This window comes from Myxocyprinus asiaticus, chromosome 5 (genome assembly GCF_019703515.2).
Source record: "Myxocyprinus asiaticus isolate MX2 ecotype Aquarium Trade chromosome 5, UBuf_Myxa_2, whole genome shotgun sequence".
Classification (NCBI taxonomy): domain Eukaryota; kingdom Metazoa; phylum Chordata; class Actinopteri; order Cypriniformes; family Catostomidae; genus Myxocyprinus; species Myxocyprinus asiaticus.
In genome coordinates, this window is record NC_059348.1 from 13,439,358 (window position 1) to 13,466,827 (window position 27,470).

The 27,470-nt window shown below is 38.7% G+C and overlaps 1 protein-coding gene across 1 annotated transcript in view; it reads right to left on the reverse strand.

Annotated features, from left to right (window-relative positions):
- The window catches only part of LOC127440956 (corticotropin-releasing factor receptor 2-like), a 142,539-nt gene that overhangs the window by 99,803 nt on the left and 15,266 nt on the right, over positions 1–27,470 (reverse strand). The window lies entirely within an intron of this gene.

The window sequence follows — 27,470 nt, forward strand, 5'->3', positions numbered from 1 at the left end:
CAGCCCGCTCCCCGATGCTGCGATCGAGAGCTCATCCACTTCGCGAGCGCCGAATAAGATCGCGAACTCGCCCTGAGATGAGCCGGCGATCTGATCCCAGCGGGGTGAATGAGCGTACTGGGGAATGGGAGGTCCATGGGGGGTTACCCGGTGGAGCGGCTCCCATTGGGGTCCCCAAATCGCCCCCAGTGCTAAACAACTCGGCCTCAAACCCGTAGGTAGAAGGACTGAGGCGGGGAGCTGCTGGGGTGGCTTTCCCTCTAACAAAGGAAAGTCACAATCGCAACGTTGCCATGGTCATGCTCTCCAAGTGAGAACATGACCCATCCACGAACGCTGTCTCCACATGGGCAGCGTCCAAGCATGTAAGACAGTGATCGTGGCCATCAGAAGCGGAGAGGTAACGTCCGCAACCAGGAAATAAACACAGACGGAGAGACATCTTTAAAAATATGCTCTCCGTCAGTGCCACTCTTTTAGTAGGGCCCGTACGTCTGGGGGAGTGGCATGCAAATTCCACTTGCAAATTCTCATTGACCTTTTTTCAAAAAAGCAGAGGTGTTTGGGGCTCCCAAGAGTGACCCCTAGTGTCACTACATCGACACAACGTCGAGTGAGTGACAGATAGGGAAGTATAATTTACCTACAGTGAAAATTATATTATGTATAACAAGCTAATACATGTAATTTTATAATTTAATTTTCATAAAAGCTATGTATATTGGGGTGTTTTGTCTTACATTTGGTATTGTTTAGTGTCAGAGTTTTGTGTTTTTGTGAGTGACACTGCACTCTCTACATATTTGTTGTCCCACCTTAGAGGTCTTGAATTTCTCAGCTGTGTCCAACAATTAAAATTACTTGACAATTCCATAATTTTGTCATAATTTTTACCTAATCTGTTAAATTGATTCTCAATTAATTATAGTAAAAACTATTTTTGAATTACTAAATAATTTTAATTCATTAATAAAAATTATTAATTAACAACAATTTATTTATAAGCTGTGTCATTCATTCTTTGTGCAGCCTTGTTAACACATGATTTTCCACTATTGCAAACTATGCAAAACAACTTAAAATTGTGACACCCAATAAGTAACATCATTTGGATATAAATCAACACTTTGTCCAAACTAGCCCCTTATACTGAGTGATAATTTAGGGTAAATTTGAAACCCTGCTACCTTTTATGCAGAAATGTTTTCTACATATGGAACTTTCTTTCTTTCTTCTTCTTTTTTTTTTTTTTTTTTTAAATTCCATCTGTGTATTTAATTTTTACTGCTATAAAAATAACAAAATCACATAAATCAATGTTCTTCAGACATAAAAATAATTTTTGTTACAGGATTACAAAAATTAAAAACCTCATATAGAATAAATGGAAAATTATAGCTAAGACACCATAATAATTTAGTTTGAATTACTGAGTTTGATGAGAAACATGTTCTGAAGGTAAAGCACATCCTATCATTGAGCACATCCTATCATGGGGGGGGGGGGGGGGGTTGACAAAAAAACTATGACTTAAGATTTTAGTGCTTCAGGCCTTTTTTCCATCATTAATGGAAAGTGCTAAATATTACATGGTTCAAACAAAGAACCTCAAAGCTAAAAGGAAAGACAGCAATAGTTTTTTACGTCTTTGCTATGTGGGCCTTTATGTAACTTGAATACAACTCTATGATCAGTTGATTGCTCTGAGACCCTTTTTATGCACAACTGTGTTGGCACAAACGTTGAGCGAAACAAACTCTCGCCTCCACAGTAGCTGTTCTTTCTGACTCCTCAGAAGTCTGCACAATACATGGCTTCACATCTTCACACTGTTTTCCCTTCATGCTCTGTAAATAATTCACACTTTATTTTTACAAGCCAACCATCCTGTTCTTTCATTTATCCACTGAGGACAGTTTAAATGAGCAAGTTTCAAATGACCTCAAAACTTCACAGCGGTATTCAAGCAAAAGAAAAAATAAGATAAAATGAAATGAGCAGCCACCATTTACCTACAGGCAAAGAAAATAATAAATGGCATAAAGGAACATTTATTTTAAAAGAAAAATGTGTGTATAATAACATACATATTATGTTATAATATGTATGTTATACATATTATATAATGTATAATAAACACCACTGAAAAATGTCCATTACAAACGTAATTTCAAAAAGTTCGAGGGAAGCTTGTGAGTTTTCTGTAAATTCCACTGATACATTTTTAGAGAGAGGTCTAAACAATTAATAATGTCTTACCTGTCCAACAAAAAAGATGCAACATCTGCATCACTTCTCTTGTTTTTCTTGTCATTAAATCTTTCCACCTTGTGTATGCTGTACCAGTGTTTACACTAGTTTTTAGTCTTTGCCAGTCTTCCTGTTTTCTTGCTTCAGACCTTTTTTTGCTTCTTCGGCAGTACAGCTACTGAATCTCTTGTTGTCTCTGCTTCTAAAGCATGATAATAAGTATGTTCCATTGTATTCTTTTTCCTCTTCGCATCACCAAACAACACTGCGTTTAGCATAGCCAAGCATATCTACATAGGCGGCAGCCAATGAGCGCAAGGATTTTCTTCTACGATGTTTAATGAAACACAGCGGACCATGTCATTTTAATATGGCGAAACACATTGGAGGTGTGACCTGCACCATGTATAATAAAAACACTTTTTGTAGAAAATTATTATGAGTAGAGTCTTCATCTCATGTGAGTGAACCATTCAGATCACTCTTCACAAAAACACAATTCATTTGTTAATGGGTAAAACTTTTTAAATTAGCCCCAAGTTACTGAATAAACCTTTAAAAGGATTTTCAATGTAGCACGTGGCACAATGTGATGAGCTTATAGAGCCAATTTGAACATCTGAAGCAGATAATGAATGAGCCGAAAATTTGCTTATTACTGTGCCATAATGGCTTTGAATTCAGTCTGTCTGTGAAAAGAAGTGGGTGAGAACAATTTGATTATACAGAGTTTACTGAGGGAAAAAATGCTAATAATCTCTATGAGGGAATCTTTTAGGATTTAAAGTTGCTAAAAGGGAACCTTGGAAAAAAAAGGAAACAAGGAAAAACTTTAAACCCAAGCAAATAAATGTAAAAGAAAAAGAATGTAAAAAACATTAAAAACATGTTAATTCAACGTGATCTCACGAGTATTCATATGCATTCTTACATAAATTGTGGTTTTCGCACAAGTACATTTGCTTACATTTGCACAGACACTGAAACGAACAGTAATGAGAATTAACAGCATCTAAAACATAAATAATTTTATGTATGAACAACTTTAGAGATGAACAACTGTTTACGGATCTTTATTGAATCCATGAAAATTTTATTCATTGAATTAATCGGTTGACTTTATGGAATTTATAATCAGTTAGATTAATTTAATTTTAAATCACATCCCATCATATTTATTTAACACAGTTGACGCATTTACCTCATTTGACATTATAACAGTTCTTTTTTATGTTCTGATTTGTGGTTAGTGCTGGGTAGTAACGGATAACGTGATAAAGATTACATAATCAGATTACAAAAATAAAGTACTTGTAATTGGATCAAATTACATTTCAAAATACTCATAATCAGACTACAATTACTTTTTTGTGAGGCTATTTTTGTTAGTAATAAAGAATAGAATATATTTCCTTTCTTTTTGTACTTTTATGTTAAATTGATTACAATTTACAAGTAATCCGCCCAGCACTGTTTGTGGTGGCGAATTCAACTCTTTCCGAAGGATTGTCACTAACCAAAATTTTTAAATGTTCATAATAATAACTTAATAATGTAATCTGTATTATTTATATTTTGACTTTTCTAAAAATAGAAATACGTAAACAAATGATGCTTGTGATGCTGTCAATATGTCAATTTTCTATAGTTCAGCATCTATCCAAACATGCAAAATTTAAGTTTAAATGTTGCATACATATTGCTACGAATAATAATGAGATCAGGCTTCTAAATTATTAAAGTTATTTTACCATGTATTGTAAAAATTATATTTAATTAAACAGTAATTTTGCAATAATATAATTTTACTTCAAAGTACACTAAAATCGATTTTTGGAAGTAAAAAGATACCTATTAATTTACAGTGAAATTTTATATTATATTTAATATTTTACTTACTCCATTGGCATTTTTTTTATTTTATTTTTTTTGTACCTTAAATCAAACAAAAAGTTTAGAAATGTTTGATTAAAACAAAAATAAATGGCTAATGGAGTAAGGATTATCCAGTAAACTTATCTTGTTTTAAAGATGATTGGATACTTTTACTGGAAAACAAGACAAATGTACTAAAAAAAGTTTTTATGCAGTGCAGTAAACTCCTAACTGAATCAACTAAACCCAACAAAATTTTACATGTCAAAATAACTCAAATGAAACTCTTTTACTGATTGTGATGAGGAGGAGGGCGTGGCCGGGCTGTGAGGATGCACGCCTGGTGCTGAGTTGCCCCAATCAGCAGGAGAGAGAGATAAGGAGGAGCCAGGGACGCCAGAGAGAGAGAAAGATAGAGATAGAGACAGGTGGCAGTGTGTATATGTGTCTACATGTCAGCGTGAAGCAGTGTGTTATTGTGTGTGACTGAAAAGTGCAACAATAAATGTCTATGTGTACTGTTCAACCTGGTCCCAGCTTCCTCCTTCCCACACACCACGAACCTTGTCACCATTGGTGCCAAAACCCGGGAAGGGGGTGGGGGGGGGGGAGTAGGTCTGGCCGGTTGGTTGCCCAGCCCGAATCGGGCGTTGGGAGTATGTGACAAGGAGGAGGGCATGGCCAGGCCGTGAGGATGCACGTCTGGCACTGCGTTGCCCCAATCAGCAGGAGAGAAAGATAAGGAGGAGCCGGGGACACCAGAGAGAGAGAGAGAGAGAGAGAGAGAGAGAGAGAGAGAGAGAGAGAGAGACACGCGGCAGTGTGTGTGTGTGTGTGTGTGTGTGTGTGTGTCTACGTGTCAGCGTGAAGCAGTGTGTTATTGTCTGCGACTGAAAAGTGCAACAATAAATGTCTATGTGTACTGTTCAACCTGGTCCCAGCTTCCTCCTTCCCACACAACAATGAACCTTGTTACACTGATATACTAGCTAGTGACAAGAAATGTTAGCATGCTAAAGACATGATGGTGGGAATCACTACTGCAACTTGGTCACTATGCTACGGTTAGCACAGAAACTGCTCAATGAATAAAGCAATATGTAGAATACTCAAAATGTATTGGTCCTCAACACAAGTTCAAGCTCATCTCTTCAAAAACAAAGACCAACACTACAACATAACATAAATTCTTCTAAATCTATACATGACAAAACATTGCACACTTACAAGTCTCCCCCTTTAAATTCATCTTGCTGGGAACTAAAAATCCTCTGTCCAGTGTGTTAACCAACCAAAAAAATATTGATGTCCTCCCAACACACATGGATTAAGCATTGCTGACAAGACACTTCTTTTAGTTAAATCAACTCAGTTAATTTAAGTTCCCTTGATTGCATAATTTGTGAAGTAATATGAACATGGCAGGATTGAGTAAAACTGATGACATTAAACGTTTTTTTCATTATTATTATTATTATTATTTTGTGTGTGTGTGTGTGTGTGAATGTAACCTACATGCCTCTGAGCATTTCCCCAGGTTTTGCCCTGTCAAATTGCACAAACCCGGCAAACAGGCATCTGGTTTTCAAGCTCTCATTAATCAAAAGGTTACAGGTTTTCTACACAACATCTAGAGAGCTGTCAGCAAGGACAGAAGATTTATAACAATCAATGGAGGTGTCCTTTCTGGCAACAAGGGAACAATAAAGCAAACAGGCTCTGGAAAATGAAAAATAAGATAGCACTGGCAATGGTGAATTCACAACATGATCACACGTGAAGTCGGCATGATGTTTCCAATAGTTTCGGTACACTAGGATCAGCGATTGTATGCTGACATGCTGACATGGTTTCAATGTGTTTACCTTTCCACCTGGTGTGACTGGTAGCGTGTTGCATCAACTGTGTGGGAGACTAGGGTTCAAAGCCAGGTTGTAACCACATTTGAATTATCAATGATGAGCATGATTCAGAGGTTTCACTTTTCCCTCTAACATTATTTTTTACTCAACTACTGGTTAAGGTAAGGTTTGGATTTGGGTTGGGGGACAGAATCTATAAATATATGCTTTTCTCTTCATTGTATAACGTCATGTAAAGCTGAACACAACTTGCTTCACTACTAGCTTTTGGCAATCTCTCCTGGACATAAATGGAGCTCACACATGCCCATAAGCCCTACAACATTTACCGCTTTGGCCACTGGGGGCAGTGTTTCGAAATTTTGGTCAACGTATAAAGATTTTGACGAGAGAAAAGTCGATCTACTCTTTCCAATTTCACTGTGAGATCAGGCTGGAATTCAAAGGTGTTTTTTCAATAATGTGTTAATACTGGAGATGTTGAGTGCCTTGAAGGCAGCTCAAATTCGGAAAAGCATGGCAGCGGTTGTATCATGCTAGACAATGAAGTACCTTGTGACACATTAGAGAAGTCAGGTACACATGAAAATCTTGAATAAGGAATGTGCCACGAACAAGCACAAAAGGAGTGAGCAGCTTTAAATGATGCATAAACCTCTTAAGCAACCTCTTCCACCTCCATTAATATTTACATACATCAGGCAAACTGGGAAGTGGCAATTTATAACAGCTTACCTGGAGAGATCTGGAATTCAGTGAGAAATTTCTGTTGAATGTTGCTAGTGAATAGGGTGGTCACGATACCTACCAATACCAGTGACACAACTCTCAATACCAATTCAGATATCAGAGCAAACACTATACTAATTTCTTATTTAAGTAGACATTGTGTCAAGTTATCATGCAAATGTTCAGTAATAAAATAAGACCAAAGAAACACAAAGCAAGCAATAGAATAAATAAAGACAATAGCACAAAAAACAAATTAAGCAAGTAGTGTTTTTTCCTGAAACTACAGTAAAAGCAGCACAAAGTATCAGTAAACAGTATTGAAAACAAGTGTAAAATGTAAAATAAAATGATAACACTTTACATTAATGTTGCCTTTGTCAAGGGATTATAAAGAGGTTTATTAACAATTAAATGCATGTGTGTTTCGCCAAACATTCTGGTTTTTAGCGACCCTGCACGGCATCACAAATGCATATAAAAAATGCCCAGATAGTATACAATTTTCAAAACATTTTCAAGACAATTAGAAAATAATAGAATAGTATATATTCTGTTATATTTTGATGTTTTATTTTTCATATATCAAAGAGATGATGCAACACTATTCATTACTTCCACACTGTAGCAATTGGCTGTCAAACACATATTGAGCTATACATAACACATAAGGCACACACAAGTATTGTCTCAGGCAATTTTTGATAGACACACAACTTGACAATAGCCAAATTAAACTGTTCATGTGTTACACTTGCTATAGTTTACTTCCAAGTCGCTTCATTGTCAAATTGCAATCTCAAGTCTATCTCTGAAACCAGCCTGATCTCACATCAAATTCGGCATCAGCACCACCTTGAGTAAGAAATAGCATGCAAAATATATATGACTACTTGTATAGATACAAAATAATAATCAGAAAAATATGATTTATGGAAGCACAAAAAAAAAAAAGCAGCACTGTTACATATACCAGGTCTTTAATGACCCTGTACACTTTTAGTAATTAAGCAGTTATAAAAAAAATATATATATCTTTGCAATTTTGCCATTTTTGCCATATTTTTTAAACTATCCAGAAGAGAAAGGTTCCCTATCTGTCACTCACTCGACGTTGTGCCGATGTAGTGACACTAGGGGTCACTCTTGGGAGCCCCAAACACCTCTGCTTTTTTGAAAAAAGGTCAATGAGAATTGGCGAGTGGAATTTGCATGCCACTCCCCCGGACATACGGGTATAAAAGGAGTTGGTATGCAACCACTCATTCAGATTTTCTCTTCAGAGCCGAGCGGTTCTATTCATTGAAGCTGAATTCATCCGTGAGTTCATTCACCTCATCTGCTGGATTCTACAGCGCATTTCAGCGGCTTCTCCCGCTCTGCACCCGTGGAGTGCAGAGAAAGCCCCTGGGCGCTTCGGCAGAACAACAAAAGAGTATATTCTAAAAGAGTATATTTTCTTTCTAAAAGAGCGCACACACGGAACGTCTTTTTAAAGATGCCTTTCCGTTGGTGTGTTATTCCTGGTTGCGGTCATTATATCTCCGCTTCTGATGGCCACGATCGCTGTCTTACGCTGCCCATGCGGAGACATCGTTCGTGGATGGGTCTTGTCCTCATTGCGAGAACATGACCATGGCAACGTTGCGGTCGCAGCTTGCATTCGTAAGAAAGAAAGCCACCCCAGCAGCTCTCCTCCTCGATCCTTCTACCTACGGGTATGAAGCCATGCCGATTAGCACTGGGGGTGATTTGGGGACATCAATGGGACCACCTCTGCCGGGTATACCCCCATGGACCTCCCATTCCCCAGCACTTTCGCTTGCCCCGGTCGGGCACTCGGACGAGACCGCCGGCTCGTCTCAGGGCGAGTTCGACCTCTTGTTCGGAGCCCGGGAAGACGATGAGCTCTCAATTGCAGCATCGGAGAGTGGGTTCATCCAGTCTGACGCGCAAGCTTCGGCTGGGCTTCCTCCTTCGGGTATGGTCGCCCAGTCTCAGAACGACGTGGAGCTGACGGACATGCTTTCCTGGGCGGCTGCGAGTGTCGGGCTAGAGTGAAACCCTCAACTCTCCCCTGAACCCTCGTGGCTCAATGATTGGTTCCTGGGCCCAGAGCGCCACTCACGGCTGTGCCCCACCCCAGTACCTTTCTTCCTGGAGGTGCATGAGGAGCTGACGAGATCGTGGGGGGCACCTTTTACTACACGATCCCGGTCTTTCAGCTCCCCCGCTCGCACTACCCTTGATGGTGGGTCGGCCAGAATGTATTCAGTGATCTTCCAGGTGGATAAGGCGCTCGTGGTGCACTTGTGCCCGCAGAGCGCCGCCACCTGGCAAGGACACCCGAAGCTCTCGTCCGGGGCTTGTAGGTTTACGTCGTCTCTGACGACTAAGGCCTACGGTGCCGCTGGACAAGCCGCCTCCGCCCTGCACACCATGGCTCTCCTGCAGGTACACCAAGCCAAGGCGCTAATAGAGCTGCAAAAGAGGCCACGGCTGGGCTAGCCTGTCCCTATTTGTTGGGCAAGTCGACTTGTTCCCAAAGGACTGTTCGATGCTCATAAGAGCGTTGGGGGAGGTTACGTGACAGCCTGGTGCGAGACGGGCAGCGGTCTGCCCGTCTCGCACCGCCAGTCCATATAACACAGTTCAGCTTATTGTGGCATTTCGTATAGGGACCCCTAGTGTCACTACATCGACACAGCTTCGAGTGAGTGACAGATAGGGAACATCCTGGTTACTTTCGTAACCTCCGTTCCCTGATGGAGGGAATGAGACGTTGTGTCCCTCTTGCCACAATGCTGAACTACCCGCTAAAATGGCCGGGATCTTGTCTCGGGTCCTCAGCACAAAACCTGAATGAGTGGTTGCATACCAGCTCCTTTTATACCCGTATGTCCGGGGGGAGTGGCATGCAAATTCCACTCGCCAATTCCCATTGGCCTTTTTTCAAAATCAGAGGTGTTTGGGGCTCCAAAGAGTGACCCCTAGTGTCACTACATTGACACAACGTCTCATTCCCTCCATCAGGGAACAGAGGTTACGAAAGTAACCAGGACGTTGAGAAACACTAAAGAGGTGTGGGCATAACTCCATAAAATTGATGAGGTACAAGGGGTGGAATGAGGTCCCAGGTAACTAAAGACCCTGAGGTACACTGTAAAACATTTTAGTGTGAGTTTACAGTAAATTATTGGCTTCGAGTTGCATGACTTTCACAGTATATTTTACAATAGTATTTCTACAATTTATTACAATTAAAAGACAACTGTATTCTGTGATTTCACATTGAACAGGGCCATGAAATTACTGTAATGTAGCAGTTCTGTATTATAGAATAAAAAATATCAGTTGCATTTTTTTTTACCTGCAATGTTTGTTCATCATCACCATTGTTGAGTTTTGTATACTGAGTGTTGATATCTGTGCATACCTGGTTGTCAACTCTATTTAAGTTTATGTGCAGTAACAGATCAATCAAATCACAGCGTGGCATTGCAAGCATCACTACCTCATTGTTTGATTACAACTATTTTTTTTTTCTTTCAAATGCACCATATAGTGTAGACTATACATTTTAATCAGATTTACTCAATCTCTAAATTAAAAATGTTTTGAAAGCAGTATGATATTTTTCATCAGGGCAGTGGTGGCTTAGCGGTTAAGGCTCTGGGTTACTGCTCAGAAGGTCAGGGGTTCAAACCCCAGCACTGCCAAGATGCCACTGTTGGGCCCTTGAGCAAGGCCCTTGACCTTAACTGCTCCAGGGGCACCATATCATGGCTGACCCTGCACTCTGACCCCAGCTTAGCTAGGATATGTGAAAAAAAGAATTTCACTGTATATGTGTGATATATAATATATAATTAAAAAATTATTATAATTGTACAAACCCAATTCTGAAAAAGTTGGGACAAAAAGAAAAATGAGTGATTTGTAAATTATAATCACCCTTTGCTATATTGAAAGCACTACAACTACACATTATACGATGTTTTGACCTGTGAATTTAATTTGTATTTTTTATTTTTTTATTTTTTTATGTACAGTAATTTCAAATCAGATGATTTCAACATGCTCCAAAAAAGTTGGGACAGTCGAGTGTGTTCCACTGTTAAACATCACCATTTGTTCTAATAACACTTATTAAGCATTTGGGCACTGAAGACAAAAGTTTGTTAAGTTTAGAAAGTGGAATTTTCCCTCATTCATCTATTATGTGGGTCTTTAGCTGCACAATTGTACGGGGTCTTCATTGCCATATGGTGTGCTTCATAACGTGCCACACATTCCCAATTGGAGACAGGTCAGGACTGCAGGCAGGCCAATCTAGCACCCACACTCTCTGCTTACACAGCCATGCACTTGTAATCTGGGCAGTATGTGGTTTGAAGTTGTCCTGCTGGAAAATGCAGGGACATCCCTGGAAAAGATGGTGCTGGATGGCAGTATATGTTGCTCCAAAATTTGTACATATCTGTCTGCATTCATGGTGTTCTCACAGATGTGTGAGTTACCCATGCCATGAGCACTGACACACCCCTGGCCCATACAGACACTGGCTTTTGGACCTGACGCTAATAACAGCTTGGTTGGTCCTTTTCCTCTTTGGCCTGGAAATGTTTTTCAAAAACTTTTTGAAATGTGGACTCTTCAGACCAAAAAACACAGTTCCACTGTTCTACTTTCCATCTAAGATGAGACCGAGCCCAGAGAAATCGGCAGCGCTTCTCGACAGTGTTGATGTAGGGCTTCTGCTTTGCATAGTAAAGTCTTAACTTGCATCTGTGGATGCAGCGGCGAGTGGTGTTGACTAACAAAGGTTTAATAAAGTAATCCCAAGCCCATGTTCATGATATCCATTACAGATGAATAATGTTTTCTAAGACAGTGACGTCTGAGGGACCAGAGATCACGCACATTCAGAAGTGGTTTTCGTCTTGCCCTTTAAGCACCAAGATTTGACCATATTCCTTGAATCTTTTAATAATATTGTGCACTGTAAAGGGTTAAAATGCCCAAAATCCTTCCAGTTTGTCTTTGGGGAACATTGTTCTCAAAGTGCTGGATTATTTGCTGAAGCATCTCTTGGCAAATTGACAAGTCTCGAATGATCCTTGCTCTTGAAGATTAGGCTGTTTTTGGAGGCTCCTCATATACTATGACACAATTGCTTCACCTGTTTAACATCTCCTGTTTCAAATCGCCTTGTTATTTCAACTCGTCCAATTGTTATTAGTCTTAAATCGCCCCTGTCTCAACTTTTTTGGAGGGTGTTGCAATCATCTGATTTGAAATTACCATACATTTAAACAAAAACAAAAACAAAAAAAACAAAAAAACAATGAAATTCACAAGGTAAAACATCATATGTGTAGTTGTGGAGCTTTCAGTATAGCAAAGGATGTCCCAACTTCTTTGGAATTGGGGTTGTAAGAAATTACTGTTAAATCTTGGTAAAAGAAATCCTGGCAAAAAAAAAAATAAAAAAATCAATGTATGCATTAAAGGGTTGATGACAATAATTAATATACAGATGCATTATAAATCACTGATATGCAGTTAAAGCCAAATTCATAAGAAGGGTGACTTTCATGCAACACTGCTGCCAAATAGTGAGCCATTTTACATCACATGTTAAAAATGCTTAAAGACACTTATTCAACATTAGTATTCTATGAAAATCTACCTTAATGTAAAGTGGATAGCTATGAAGCATTTATTGAGTTCCAAAAATTTGAAACCTGTACATAAAAGTGAGATATACTGTACATAGTAAATGAGCATGAAGACCTGAAAAGTGTTTTTGCAGAGGAAGTTTTATTTTATTTTATAATTATATATATATATAATTTTTTTATTTTTTTATTTATTTATTTATTTATTTATTAACAAAGCACTTAAAAACAACAGTGTAGACCAAAGTGCTGTATATTGAAAAGATTGAAAAAAAAAAAAAAAAACATAAAACGAATAAAACACATTTGCATTTGTCCAGCACACAATGACCATTATGTTGTTCACCGTAAAAAAAATTTCCTCTTAGATTTACAGTAAAATACTGGCAGCAATTTAAAGCAAATATACAGCACATTTAATGTAAAGCTCAAATGCAGCTTTTTACTGTATTCATCAAATACTGACAGCTACAGTTTTTCAAAGTAATTACAGTACAGTTCTACAGTACTATGTCATCGCTTCAGTTCCCAGCATGCACTGCGGCATGAAGAAATTACATGATTTTTTTTATTTTTTTTTTATTTAATGGTTTATTTTGCTGTTGTTTTTGTTGCAGTTTTAGTTATTTGTTTTTTAAGGTCCAGGTTTGACTTTTTATCTAAAAGTATGATTGTTGATTGTCATCATTGTTGAGTTTTGTATGTTGAGTGTTGATATCTGATTTATGTGTCTAGTTGACAATTCACAAATTCACCATTAACAATAGACACTCAGTATAAAAATATGCATTGCAGAACTCTTTGTTTTACATGTTTACAATTCAGTTACTTCTGTATTGTATAATGACATAATGCTATTGCCTCATTTAATGGTATTTACAAGTTATGATCAGACTAATAGTTTGACTTTAAATTTAGCTTTTTTCCTTCCAAGTAACTCAGTGCAAATGATTATATTTAACTACAACACATTTACACTGACTGGAAGAACATTAAGAAAAAAAGAAACAAAACAACTATTTAAAACACTAAATAGTGCTAAAAACCCTACTAATTCTGAATGAAAACTTCTGTACATGTCCCCATAAAACTCTGATGCAACCCTGAGCATATAGTACTTCTTCAAGTGCAAGTTCTGATCTATATTTCACAATTTTAGGATCCCACAATGCAGTGCAATACTGTTATTTTACATTTATACAGTATTTTTTAAAGGTTTAATTGTACTTTTTTAATTGCATTTAGACAAGTGAAGAATGAGGGTGACAGGGTTGAATCCAGTATTGTCTTTATGTGTCAACAGCATGAACACTGACAATAAGCCACAGATCTATACTACACTCTGGGTTTTAAAATATATGGTTCAAAATGTCACTAGCTTTCACCAAGATGGCACTAGGATTTTTAATGTTCATCTTCCCAAAATGTTTGGCAAATAACAGCTTTTTACTGTTAAACTAATCATTTCACAATGAGCCTGCTCTTATGTCCCAGAATGCAATTTTTTTACAGCAAACTGTTTTATTTGAGAATTACAGTAGACTGCTGTTATAATTCAGCCGTAAATTTACAGAAAGTTTTAACAGTGTTTCAAATGCCAAAGAGAACAGGTGAGGTGGCTTTTAAACATGTTAATAGAAGTGTAAGGCCTAACAGAAAGTGGTAAACTATTCCACAACCTTGGGGGAGCAACATAAAAGCACGGTCACCTTTACACTTCAGACATGACTGAAGGACAGAGAGGAGCATTTGGTTGGATGATCTGAGAGAACTTTGGGTATGATGGAAGCTGCTGAGCTCAGAAATATAACCAGGTACCACACCATATAAAGCTTTAAAAACATATAACAACATTTTATAATGGATTCTGAATTTAACTGGTAACCAGTGGAGAGAGGCTAATATAGGTGACATATAGTTCCTCTTTCTCATATTATTCAAAAGCCTTGCAGCAGCTTTTTGAACTAGCTGCAGACGAGACAGCGAAGACTGACTGATATCCAAGTATAAAGCATTCCAGTAGTCAAGGCAAGATTAAATAAATGCATTAATTACTTTCCCCAGGCCAGTAAATGAAAGGTCAGGTTTAAGCTGTGCAGTGGCTCTAAGATGGAAGAAACTACTCACAACAGCATTAATCTGCTTTTTACATTTAAGTTGAGAGTCAAAAATCACACCCAGATTTGTAACTTGTTTATGTCTATTAACTGAGAAGGAGCCTAGTCCTTTCGTAATATCTGTACACATCCATTTTGACCAAAAATAAATAAATAAATAAATAAATAAACAAATATTATAATTTAACTGGAGAACATTTTTAGCCATCCAACTTTTAACATCACACATACACTCAAAAGAGATTTCATGATGTTAAGATGATGTCAAGAGATGTCAAGAGGGGTCATCACCGGACTTCAAAGGCAGGTATATTTGAGTATCAGCAGCATAACAATGATAAGAATTGCCATGTTTTTGAAATATTGCTAAGGGGAAGCATATATAAAGAAAATAAAACTGTCCCAAAACTTAATCTTGTGGAACCCCACATAATTGATGCTGAAGATGATGAGAAATTTCCAATTCTGACAGAAAATGTTCAATTATACAAGAAGTAAATCAGGCCATGTCTTGAATACCAAAACACTGGTTGAGATGGTCAATGATAACAGCATAATCAATCATGTCAAAAGCTGCATTGAGATCCAAAAAAATCAGGGCAACATAACTGCCAGACTCTACTTTTGATAATAGATCATTTGTTACACTAAGGACAGCTGACTCTGTGCTGTGAAATGGTCTAAAACCCAACTGAAAGCGATCAAATACATAATTTTAGTTAAAAATTATTTATTAATTACTTATGAAAGTAATTTGCACTCTTTGTACGACTGAATTAAAATATCATCAAAGCTCAACAAGTAGAAAATATTGGTGAAGCACTGTGTAACATTAAAATATGTTTCAAACAAAAACTTTAGAAATCATAGAACAGAATTAAATGCTATGTATGTTTATAACAGGGGTCGGTAACCTTTTTGACAAGGAATGCAATTATTATGTTTTTTTCCTGGTTAATGGCTGTGCCGATGCCAAAAAAACCATGCAAATGTATGTGTGACGCTCCTGTTCTACCCGCTCCATACGCGACTCGAACCAGCGTCTCTGCCATGGGAGGCAGGTGCACTAACAAGGAGGCTAAACGCTACAGCCCCTAGTGTTGGTTGCTAGTGCACCTCTTGAGGTCAGGAGAGTGAGCTTTATACAAATTGCACAGCTATCTATCAGCTGGCCACCGTTACACTCATCCCCCTAAACCTCACTTCCATCCGGGTCACTGCACCACTGTAACCGGTCCTGCTCAACCCGCTCTAAACGGGACTCGAACTGGCGTCTCTGGCATGAGAGGCGGGTGTGCTAACAAGGAGGCTAAAGACTACAGCCCCTAGCGTCAGTCGCTAGTGCACCTCTTGAGGTCAGGAGAGTGAGGTTTATACACATTGCACAGCTATCTATAGCTGGCCACCATTACATATGCAATTTTCCGAAGTATGAGTCCACTTGTGAAAATGTTTCTATTTTGCATTTTTCTAATTTAATTGTTTATATTTCATTACAAATGATATTATCAGCATAACAGTTTGACTGAAAATTTTGTGCAAAACCCAATGATTATGATATAATCATGATCATGTATGTGAATTTTCACAGAGCATCTTGTGAAAGTGCTTTAATGAAAGAGAACCTGTCCTTTTGAACAAAATGAGTTAGCACAGTTAATGTCACAAATTTGCTTATTTGATTACTGATCACGAAATTGTGTGGAATCTTACAAATTCCTTATATTATGCCATTGTAATCATGTCATCACTAACACGCAAGCAACATTGAGAGATATGAAGTTTTTCGCACCTGCATTCCAATCTAAATCTTGATGTAATCCTTCCTCATGATCAGCATGTTTTCATCAGTTAAATGGGAGACTAAACACTATTAAAGTGTGATGAGACTTACGCATGCAATCCATTCACGTATCACAAGATGATCAACTATTTAGCCCTTTTTGGTGAATCGCATCTGCAATATCCTAAAACTTTATTTCCAGGTTTAATTTATATTTTGAACAGACCTGAAAAGATTTTTGAACCCCACGATGTGGGTTTATGTTTTCTGTTTTACTGGTTTAATGTAATTTTGAGTGTGACTCTGGTTTAAGGAGGGTGTACCTGTATACTGGGTTGGAAATCTCAAGGATTAACAGTGGTATTTTCCTTATTACATCACGTTTCTGAAAGCAAAAAGAAACTAATGAAACACAGAATGTAGGCTGTCATCCGCACAGCCTGTCTTCGGTAAAGCAGGCACGTTTATTAACTGAAAGTGAAGCGCTGCCGGCTCGTGATGTGCGAATGGCTTGCACGTGCTGCACGAGTCTGTTGGGTATACTGCAGTTTCGTCTAGGGCTGTGCTAAAAAATCGATTCGGCAATATATTGCTATATTTATTTTCGTGATATACTACTACAAAAATCGATTTTTTGAAAAAACAGTGTGAACTACAAGCTCCGTTCCTGTAGATGTCGCAGTATGGCTAGCAGCCCAGAATTGCCGGGTGATATTTTTGGTAGAGTGAATAGCTGGAAGCAGCATGGCAGACACAGCTGATAAAATTACAGCAGCCCCTTCAAAATATAAAGCCAGTGTATGGGTGCACTTCAGTTTTAAAAACAAACCTGGGAGCATGGACTTGGATAAAACCAATGCAATATGCAAGCTTTGTCACACTGCTGTAAAATATTCAGGTAACACAACCAACTTGCGAGCACACCTTGTCAGACGCCATGCAGATTTAACGTTACAGCAGCAACCGAAACCTGTCGACCACAGGCAGACTACACTGGATAATACCACTAACAAACTTCCATCTACCTCAGCTTGAGCTCGTTGGTGCATTTAATTTGTCATGATTTGCACCCCTATAGTGTCGTTGAAAACACTGGCTTCAGATATATGTTTAACATCATGGAGCTGCGCTATGTGATCCCGACTTGCATCCGTGATGGCTGGACATCGAGAGCCAATGAATCTTATGTTACGATCACGGCGCACCACATCAGTGAGGACTGGGAACTGATTTCTCATGTTTTGCAGACGAGGGCAATGCATGAGAGCCATACTGGCAGTAACATCGTCGAGCTGTTGAAAGGCGCATTAGAGGAATGGGACATAAAAAGCAAGGACCCCGCTATAGTTACAGACAACACATCAAACATGACCATCGCAGCACAACAAGCTGAATTTGGCTTCACAGCGCGCACTGCAGCTAAAACCAGTTGTCCGATTGCTGGGAAGAATGAGAAGAATAACCAGTTTTTTCAGACACAGCTCCACAGCCAGCTGTGTACGGCGTGAAAAACAAAAGCTGCTAAATCTGCCTCAACAAAAATTGCTCACTGACATCGTTACCAGATGGAATAGTGCTCATGACATGCTGCACCGCTTCTTAGAACAGGAGCCAGCCATCCATGCTGCCCTCCTCTCAGCTGAGGTGAGGAAGACAGAGAAGGAGATCTGCACCCTCAGTGAGTCAGACATAACAGCTGCTGAAGAAGTTGTCACTGCTATGAAGCCCATGAAGGTAGCTACACTTGTCATGTCAGAGGAGACCACTCCAACACTATCAGTTGTAGCACCACTCCTTGTCCAGCTGATCCATGATCTACAAGACAGCCCAGCTGATTCCAACTTGACAAAGGAAATCAAATCTGCCATATGCCAGGACCTTAACAAGAGGTACTTGAACAAGGAGACTCTTTATGTGGTCTCAGCTATGGAGAGGTTTAAGGCCCTGCCCTTCCTTAAAGAAGACCAACACCAGGACATCTATGCTAGAATCACTGCAGAAGCTACAAGGAGCAAAGGGGCATTACAGGTAAGATAAACAATGCCATAAACTAAAATATTATACTGCTGTCAATATTTATCAATACAACATTTAGAAATATCCATTCACATTTTCAGTATTTAAAGCACAAATACCAGTGAAAGATAGTCAAACATTTATTGAATTCAATTGTTTGTTATTGTATTGGGCTTAATATTTACTTATTCTTTAAAGCTAATGTTGATTACTTTGCTGTTTTTCAGCAGAATGAGACTGGAGTGGAGACAAGAGAGACAGAGAGTGATGTGGATGTGGTGCCAGAAGAAGATGAGGACAGCAATCAATGCCCTGTGCAAAAAGACATCTCTGCAGTACCATCCAAGAGATCAAGGCATTTTCTAGCTGACCTACTTGGTCAAACATATGCTGCAGGTTAGTGTGATAATACTTTGAAGGCCACTGGGAAAACTACAAAGAATGCCCATTGTCTCATCATATAAACATGTCTGAAAAACAAATGTGCTAAGTGTACTTGTTGTGTTCTGCTTGAATGAATTGCACTTCCCTAGCACCCTGTAATGAAAGGGTGCTGCACCAAGTCATTAAGTCATTGATGCTATTAATAAATAATGTATTGTGAAATGTTTAAGATGTATAAAAATGATGAATGATACTTTATTGTTATAATATTGTTATTGATTTATTATGTTGTCCACCCCTACTGCAGGTGCTGCAAAGAAACTGAAAACCGCAGAGGACCAGGCAAAGGAGGAGATGGCAAGATACAAGGAGGAAGCTCCCCTGCCACTTGGTGCCAATCCACTGGACTGGTGGAAAGGGCATCAGAGCGAGTATCCTCTCTTGTCACACATTGCAAAGAGATACCTGTGTATCCTGGGGACTAGCATCTCCTCGGAGAGAGTTTTCTCTACCATGGGGGATATTATTACAGCTCAGAGGAGTGAACTTACCCCAGAACATCTTGATCAAATTCTGTTCCTGAACAAAAATCTGAAGTCAAAGTAGGCCTGCCATTGTATTCATGTTTTTACTAAGTGTTCATATCAAAGTATAATGGACACATGCCTATAACATTTGAGGTGGACTACATTATGTTTACAGTTTATTTACATCATATTGACTATTTTAGTTTTATTAATTTTGTTTATAATAACACTTAATATGCACTATGTTTTACTCATACATTTCAGTTCATTGTGTTCAGTGACAATAAAGAGTACCTGAGTATATGCACTTTATTTTCATGTCTACATTTAAGCTTAGTCCTCTACTAGCCCCACACAATCCTCAGTGAGTTCACTGTGCACTTTATTTTCATGTTTTCATTATCAGTGTGTGCACTGTTAAAGCGCAGGTTCATTTTGTTATGGCAGCTAAAAAATAAATTGGAAAGGAAATTTTGATTTATATCGTTTTGACTCCATTTGTCCGCTGATTTATCATTGTGATGTATTAAGACTACCCAGATCGTACAAAGTAACTTGTATTTCAGCTCTGTTTTTACATTTTCAGTGAACTGTTCAATAATCGCTATATTGTGATGTAATCATATCGTGATCCATGTATCGTGATGCGTATCGTATCGTGAAATCCTTGCCAATACCCACCCCTAGTCTCGTCACATTTGAAATTTTTGTTTAGTCTCCCATTCAGCTCATGAAAACACGCTGCGTGATCATGAGGAAGGATTACATTAAGATGTAGATTGGAATGCAGGTGTGGAATTTATATAAATAAAACAGTCTACTCCTCTCTCGCCGTTGCTGGCATGCCGGTGATTACCCCTCCGCATGCCAGTGCTGGCATGCGTGCCATAGGGTGTCGACCCCTGGTTTATAAAATTGTTAAGAAGTAAAAGGGTTTACGTTTTTGATGCTGTCAATATGTTGGCATTATTTGTTTCAATGTGGATCCAAACAATGAAAAGGTTTGTGTGCTAGAACCAAGCTTTATGTACGAACACTAATGAGATCACATTGAAACAGTGGAATAAACACAAGGACAAAGTGTAAGGATGTGATGGATTTGTGGAGTGAATGTGTCAGGGTGCTGCACTTCCACAAATCCCATTAGCAATGCACTTACAACATAAACTCTGGCATGACTTCAACAGGTCTTTACCATACATGACAAGACAAATGACTTTAGTGTTTCACAGCCTTGATTCAAATCCCTCTGCGTATGCTGAAGGGGGAAGATTGTATTTTTATTTTTTAATTTTTTTTTATTTTGTTTGCTAAACTAGTAAAATACGGAGGTGTTGACAGCATCTAAAATGCAGATGTTTAAATGTAAATACAGCTTAAGAAATTTCAAATATATATTTTTAGTTATATATTTATTATTCTATTTTATGGATATTTTACAGTAGGTCCCCTAAACAAACCCTAAATGCAACCACCTCTTCACAATATATATAATGTAAAAATGTAACAATAATTTTTGTCAGAATATACTGTGCGTGTGTGTGTGTGTGTGTGTGTGTGTGTGTGTGTGTGTGTGTGCGAGTTTGGGTGGTTTACAAGGAAATTTTTTTTTAGGAAACAAACTGGTAATTACTAGGGATGCAACAATACAGTTAGCCCATGGTTCAATACATACCTCGGTTTTTTAGCCATGGTTTTCGGTTCGGTTCGGTTCTGATGGCTTGGCAGATGTGCAGTCATGTTAGACGTGTTTCCATTTGAGTAGGTGACACGTGTAAAACAATGCTTGCACACATTAATTTTTTTGCATAACATACCGTGTATAGTGTATAGTGATTGGATATTTACTCACGGGGAGGCGTTTCCTCATCTCAGCGTGTAGACTCACGGGCACACACAAACAGAGCCAGTTCGGAGAGAAATAAAATGCACGGAAATGATTTAAAAACCGAAAAGAACGCAATTCACAAGCGCGTATTGAACCGTGGATGTCGTACAGAACGGTTCAATATTATATTGAGAATTGTGGCATCCCTAATAATTACAAGGGTATTATGCTATAAATGTGGTTTATGAGGACATTTGTAGTGTCCCCATAATTCAAATCGCTTAAAAAACATACTAAACGATGTTTTATTGAAAATGTAAAAATGCAGAAAGTTTTTTGTAAGGGTTAGGGGATAGAATCTATAGATAGATACAACTATAGTTTACAGTATACAGAACATTATGTCTATGGAGAGTCCTCATAAGGGTAGCTGCACCAACATCTCTCATCAACAAGGCATTTCCGTCTGCAGAACTGCTGCTCACTGGATGTTTTTTGTTCTTGGCACCATTCTGAGTAAATTCTAGAGACTGTTATGTGTGAAAATCCCAGGAAATCAGCAGTTACAGAAATACTCAAACCAGCCCATTTGGCACCAAAAATCATCCATGCAATTAACTGATCAGCCAATCGTGTGGCAGCTTTGCAGTGCATAATATCATGCAAATACAGGTCAGGAGCTTCAGTTAATGTTCACATCAACCAACAGAATGGGGAAAAAATGTGATCTCAGTGATTTGGACTGTGGCATGATTGTTGGTGACCCTAAGCACAAGGCCAAGTTGACCCTCCAGTGGTTACAGCAGAAAAAGGTGAAGGTTCTGGAGTGGCCATCACAGTCTCCTGACCTTAATATCATCGAGCCACTCTGGGGAGATCTCAAACGTGCGGTTCATGCAAGACGACCAAAGACTTTGAATGACCTGGAGGCATTTTGCCAAGACGAATGGGCAGCTATACCACCTGCAAGAATTTGGGGCCTCATAGACAACTATGACAAAAGACTGCACGCTGTCATTGATGCTAAAGGGGGCAATACACAGAATTAAGAACTAAGGGTATGCAGAGTTTTGAACAGGGGTCATGTAAAACATGGCCATGTTTTGTTTTATGAGTGTGCCATTCTGTTATAACCTGCAGCTGAATATGAATCCCATAAGAAATAAAAGAAATGTGTTTTGCCTGCTCACTCTTTAAAAATGGTACATATATTTCCAATTCTCCAAGGGTATACAAACTTTTGAGCACAACTGTATATATATATATATATATATATATATATATATATATATATATATATATATATATATAATCTTAAATCCTAATCTAAATGTCCATGGATGTATAATGCATCAGCTACCCTGATATCTAAAACATTTTTGGGTCCAGCAAAAATAACTATATTCTGACATATACCATCATGTAGAATTACTCATACTGTGATATAGGATTCTGGTTATACCGCCCACCCCTTCTGTAATATGTGACATATGAGCAGCAAGGTTTTAGAAGACTAATGACTGATGACATTTAATTTGCTTATTGTTGGGATGGAAAAGAACCTTTAAGGAGGAGAAAAATCTAATGGGAAGGGAAAGGGTCGGTTAAATATAGCCATCTTCATCAGCTCAGTCTATTTTTACATTTTCTCCTCAACACCAGCCCTGCAGTGGGACTTTTTTATTTCTGTTAAACCCCGAGAGCTTAACAAAACCTCTCAAAATATGCCTGATCCACATTTGAACAGAAATAGCCAAACCATAAAACAGGTGACAGGTGGAGAGAGCCCTGTATACACACACACAAAAAAAAATGCTTATAGTAAATCCAGTTGCATTTCATTTAACAAGGAGTTTTGATGGTACAAGCTTCTGTCACTTCTGAGTGTACTGTATCTGGTTTAAGGATTATTGCACCATGGTGGTGGTGGAAAGACCCAATGCAATAAATGTTATTAAATGCGATTAATGACAGTTCAGTTACTGAGATGTAAAAGCCATGATTAAAGAGCCATTGCATGCTGTAGCACACATAATAAGCACTGAAGAAAGGTCAAACAGAAAGCGCTTAAGTCCTCACTAAAGGTTAAACCCTCTAGAACAGCTGAAAGGATGAATAGTTTGATTTCAGCTTTACAGTAATCTGAGGGTTCCCCTTCAGCATTTTGCCACTTCAATACGGGACACAATGCTTTTGTTACAGGACATTTCGCCATCCAACCCCCTCGAGCATTTTGCCGCTAAATACAGGAATATAGGCATCCCACATGGGGCGTCTTCATTTCAGCAAAGATACAGGACATTCCGGCTAATACGGAATAGTTCTAAAATCTTGTTTACAGGCAGACTCAAAAATTTGGATTCTTTAAAGATTATCCCTTTGTGTTCCACAGAACAAAATAAAGACCAACAGGATTTTAATGAGACAAAATTTCATTTGAGAGAACGAAAATGCAAACACAAAGATTTCCAGTGTCTCTTCAGCACAATGATGCTACTTTACTATCCCACAGGGGAGGCAATCTTCCTGAGTGATCAAGCCAGCTCAAGTCATGCAGTGTAAAGCTGAAAATGAGTCAGCTGTTACGCATGACTGCACTGAGCTGATTAATAATAACTCCAGGCATGATTAGTCACTCCTATCAACTTCTATGCTCATATAGGAGATGTCATTGTCAACAACAGTGTTGTCAAACACAGTTGTTTCTCGGTCAAATATTGTTGTAACCTCTCTAACCTGAAGACAAATGTTCTAAACGGCTTTCATGAGGATCAGAACATCTCATCGCAAATTAAAATTGAAGTAGCACAAAGATCTGAATCCAGTTGGCAATTAGAGCGGCAGCTTTTAATGCATACATTTGTTTTATTGAATAATGACATTAGCAGTAATGAAGACAGGGAGTTAGATGGGTTTCTTCATTACAAAAGTGGCACTACTGAGCAAACTACTGAGCCGAAGGACTAATAATAATGGCATTTCTTCCAAATGTGATATTCTGAGTCATGGCATAGTGAAACTGTAATTGACTTCTGGTTTTTCTTCTCCCTGGTGTTTGTGAGCTGGTGCTTCATTTTGAGTTGATGAGCCCTGCTCATTAAGCCTACCCAGATTCACTTGTGCGGAGGGCGGCAAGGGCTTTTAAAAACCGGCTCTTGTCATTCCTGGAGTGCCTCTCCCTGATCCAGACTTGTGTTGTTTGGCATTATTCTTGTTTTGTTATTATTTCATTTCCTGTACATATTCTTTCCCTTTATTAAATTATATTATTTGAGCCTGTATCCACCATATAGTCTCCCTTATTGTTGGGGCTTATGAGCCGGCCGTGACAAGTGGGAGCTCGTGTCTGGGATTTTTGTCGTTTTGGTGATCCCTTCGTTCTCAGCGCGGTTTGTACATTTAGTTTCAGTGATTGAGGGGCTTTGTTTGTTTGTGTTCACTGGCTATTTGGTAGGTGTGTGTCGCCCACGTTGTTTCTTCAGCCGATTGATTACAAACATTGTTTGTAGCGCTATTGTTTTGAATATTTGTACTCGCTGTTTTGGTTGGAGATACGCATTGGATTTAAAAATATTCAATCTGTTTGTTTGCCGCCCCAATTTAAAAAAAAAATTTTTATGGGGAGGATATTTTGGGAAGTTTCTATTTTCCCAGTTGTTCTGTTATGGGGAGAGGAATGTCGCGGCTCTGTTTCTAGCTGAAGTTGTTGGTTCTCCATGCTGTTTAAAACAGAAGTGATCATTTTGGTTTAAACAGTGGGGGATTTTAGTAGCAGCTTTATTGCTGCTGTTGCTGTTCTGTTCCCCTGTTGGGTCTTAGTGACTTGTTCTCTTTTGGGACAAGCTGAACTCATCGAAATTGTTTGTTATTTTTGTGTGGTGACCGTGGGTAGAGCGGTTGTCTCGGGGGCACATCCGTGGCACAGGAGAATTGCCAGCTTGCTGTTTGCTTGTACTGTGCCAGTGGGCTTTAATGCATAAATAACTCCCACCAGTAACTGCACGAAGACTAGGGTGAAGTTAATTAGCATCTTGTCTGTTTAGATAGGAGTGGGGAATTTTCCCCTTTACTTAAATTCCTCCTGTTTGGCTTTTGTGATCACGTTATTTATCGCTTAAGTACATTCTGCGCATCGTTTTCATATTATGGCTAACTTGGTACAAGATTTTATTCATTCGCCATCTGTTGCTTTGCTTGATTCGTGTACAAAAGATCAGTTATTGAAGATTGCTGAGCATTTATGAGACTGAAGTAGGTGACATGCGATTGAAAGACACTATTAAAGAAATATTCAAAGCTAATCTAATGGATAATGGTAAGCAGTTACTAAAATAACTTCTCATTCTGGAAGTTCAGCGTGCTCTTTAACGTGTGAGCAGCAAGAGAGACATTTAATGTTGCAGCTTGAACAAGAGCATAAGAAGTTAGAACTTGAAAGTGACAAGCAAACAAGCAAACAAACCTCAATCTCCAGAGATTTTGTTTAGATCTGGTAAGAGAGGGTAAAGTTGTTAATGAGAGTCCTGCTGATTTTTCTTAGCATGATCCTTCATTCGACACCGTCGGAAATTTGCGGTTGTTACCGAAATTTTATGAGAAAGATCCTGATATATATTTCACAATTTTTGAGCATGTGGCTGATGCAAAAGTTTGGCCTGATAAAGAGCGAACACTGCTTTTGCAGTGTTTTTTTACCGGTAAGGCTCAAGAGGTTTACACTGCTCTGCCCGTATCAGAGAGTGAAAATAACACTACGGTTAAAAACGTTGTTCTAAAAGCTTGTGAACTGGTACCAGAATCATACTACCAAAAGTTTAGAACTTTGTCCAAAGGGGTGAATGAAGCTCACGTTGAGTTTGCCAGAGAGCTAACCACCCTGTTCAATCGTTGGTGTGTTTCATCTGAGGTACAAGCTTTTGAGGAATTGTGTGATTTAATTGTGCTTGAACAATTCAAAAATTCTGTGCCCGCTCGAATCGCTACTTATATAAGTGAGCATAAAGTTAACACCGCTGCGGAAGATGCTGTGCTCTCTGATGAATATATTTTTTTACTCATAAGCTTAGTTTTGGTGGGTCTCGTAAAAATAAGGAGCTGTCTGGTCTTAAAACTGATTGTATGACACCTAAGAATGCTGATTTGGTTTGTAACTTCTTGATAAAGGACATTGGAAAAACGACTTTCCTGTGCTTAAGTCTAAAGGTAAACATTCAAATAATTCTACACGCATTAAGCCTGCTGTGCTCGTGGCGCCCGTAACTATTAGTTCTGTTAAGTTTGCCTGTGAACACTGTTAAAGACTTGGAGTATTCTCCATTTATTACAAATGGTCATGTGTCTTTGACTGGAAGTGACGAAAAGATTCCAGTCAAACTTCTGAGAAATACAGGGGCTTCAGAGTCTTTTGTCTTACAGTCTGTACTGACATTTTCCCGGGTAAGTGATACTGGGACCAGTGTCCTTATTCGGGGAATTGGGTTAACCACTTTGTACTTTACACAAAGTACTGTTATTCTCTGATCTGGTGAATGGGGAGGTCTTGGTTGGCGTGTGTCCCTTACTGCCAGTTGAAGGGGTTGACATAATCCTGGGAAACAACTTGGCAGGTGGATGGGTTTGGCCTGAAGTTCCTCCACCTTTTGTGGTTTCTTCTGTTCAACTGTAACCAGAGGAGTCTGATGAGAGTACACAGTAGTATCCCGAAGTATTTACAGCTTATGCTTTAACTCGAGCTATGAGTGCTAACCAGCCTTCTCTCTGTGTACCTAGGACAGACAACAGTGAAGTATGTGTGGAGCCAAAGTTCTCTCCACCTGAGTCTCTTTCTGTGTCCTGCCCTGACATGATAGCTGAACAGTGAGCTGATTTTACTCTCACAGAAATGTTTGATTATGTTTTACCTTTTGATAAAATCAGAAATGTTGCTAATGGCTATTTTTTGCAGGAAGGAATGTTAATGAGAAAATTGATTCCTCATGGCAGCAGTTTGCAGGTGACCCATTATGCATGTGGTGGTTCCAGCCAAGTTCCATTCTTTAGTACTACAGATTTCCCACGACGCTATTGTTGGACATTTGGGTGCTAAAAAGACATATGACCGCATTCTACACCATTTCTTTTGGTCAAAATTGAAAAAAGATGTTTCTCAGTACAATAAAACTTGTCATACTTGTCAAATAACTGGGAAGCCGAATCAAAAACATTAAGCCTGTCCCATTGTTTCCTATTCCTGTAATAAGTCAGCCATTTGAACACTTGATTATTGACTGTGTAGGTCCACTGCCTAGATTAAAGTCTGGCAGTACTTATTTGCTCACCGTTATGTGTGCTTCGACATAGTACCCTGCAGTGTATCCTCTTCGTATTATTACGGCAAAGTCCATAGTGAAGGTTTTAACCCAGTTTATGTCCATATTTG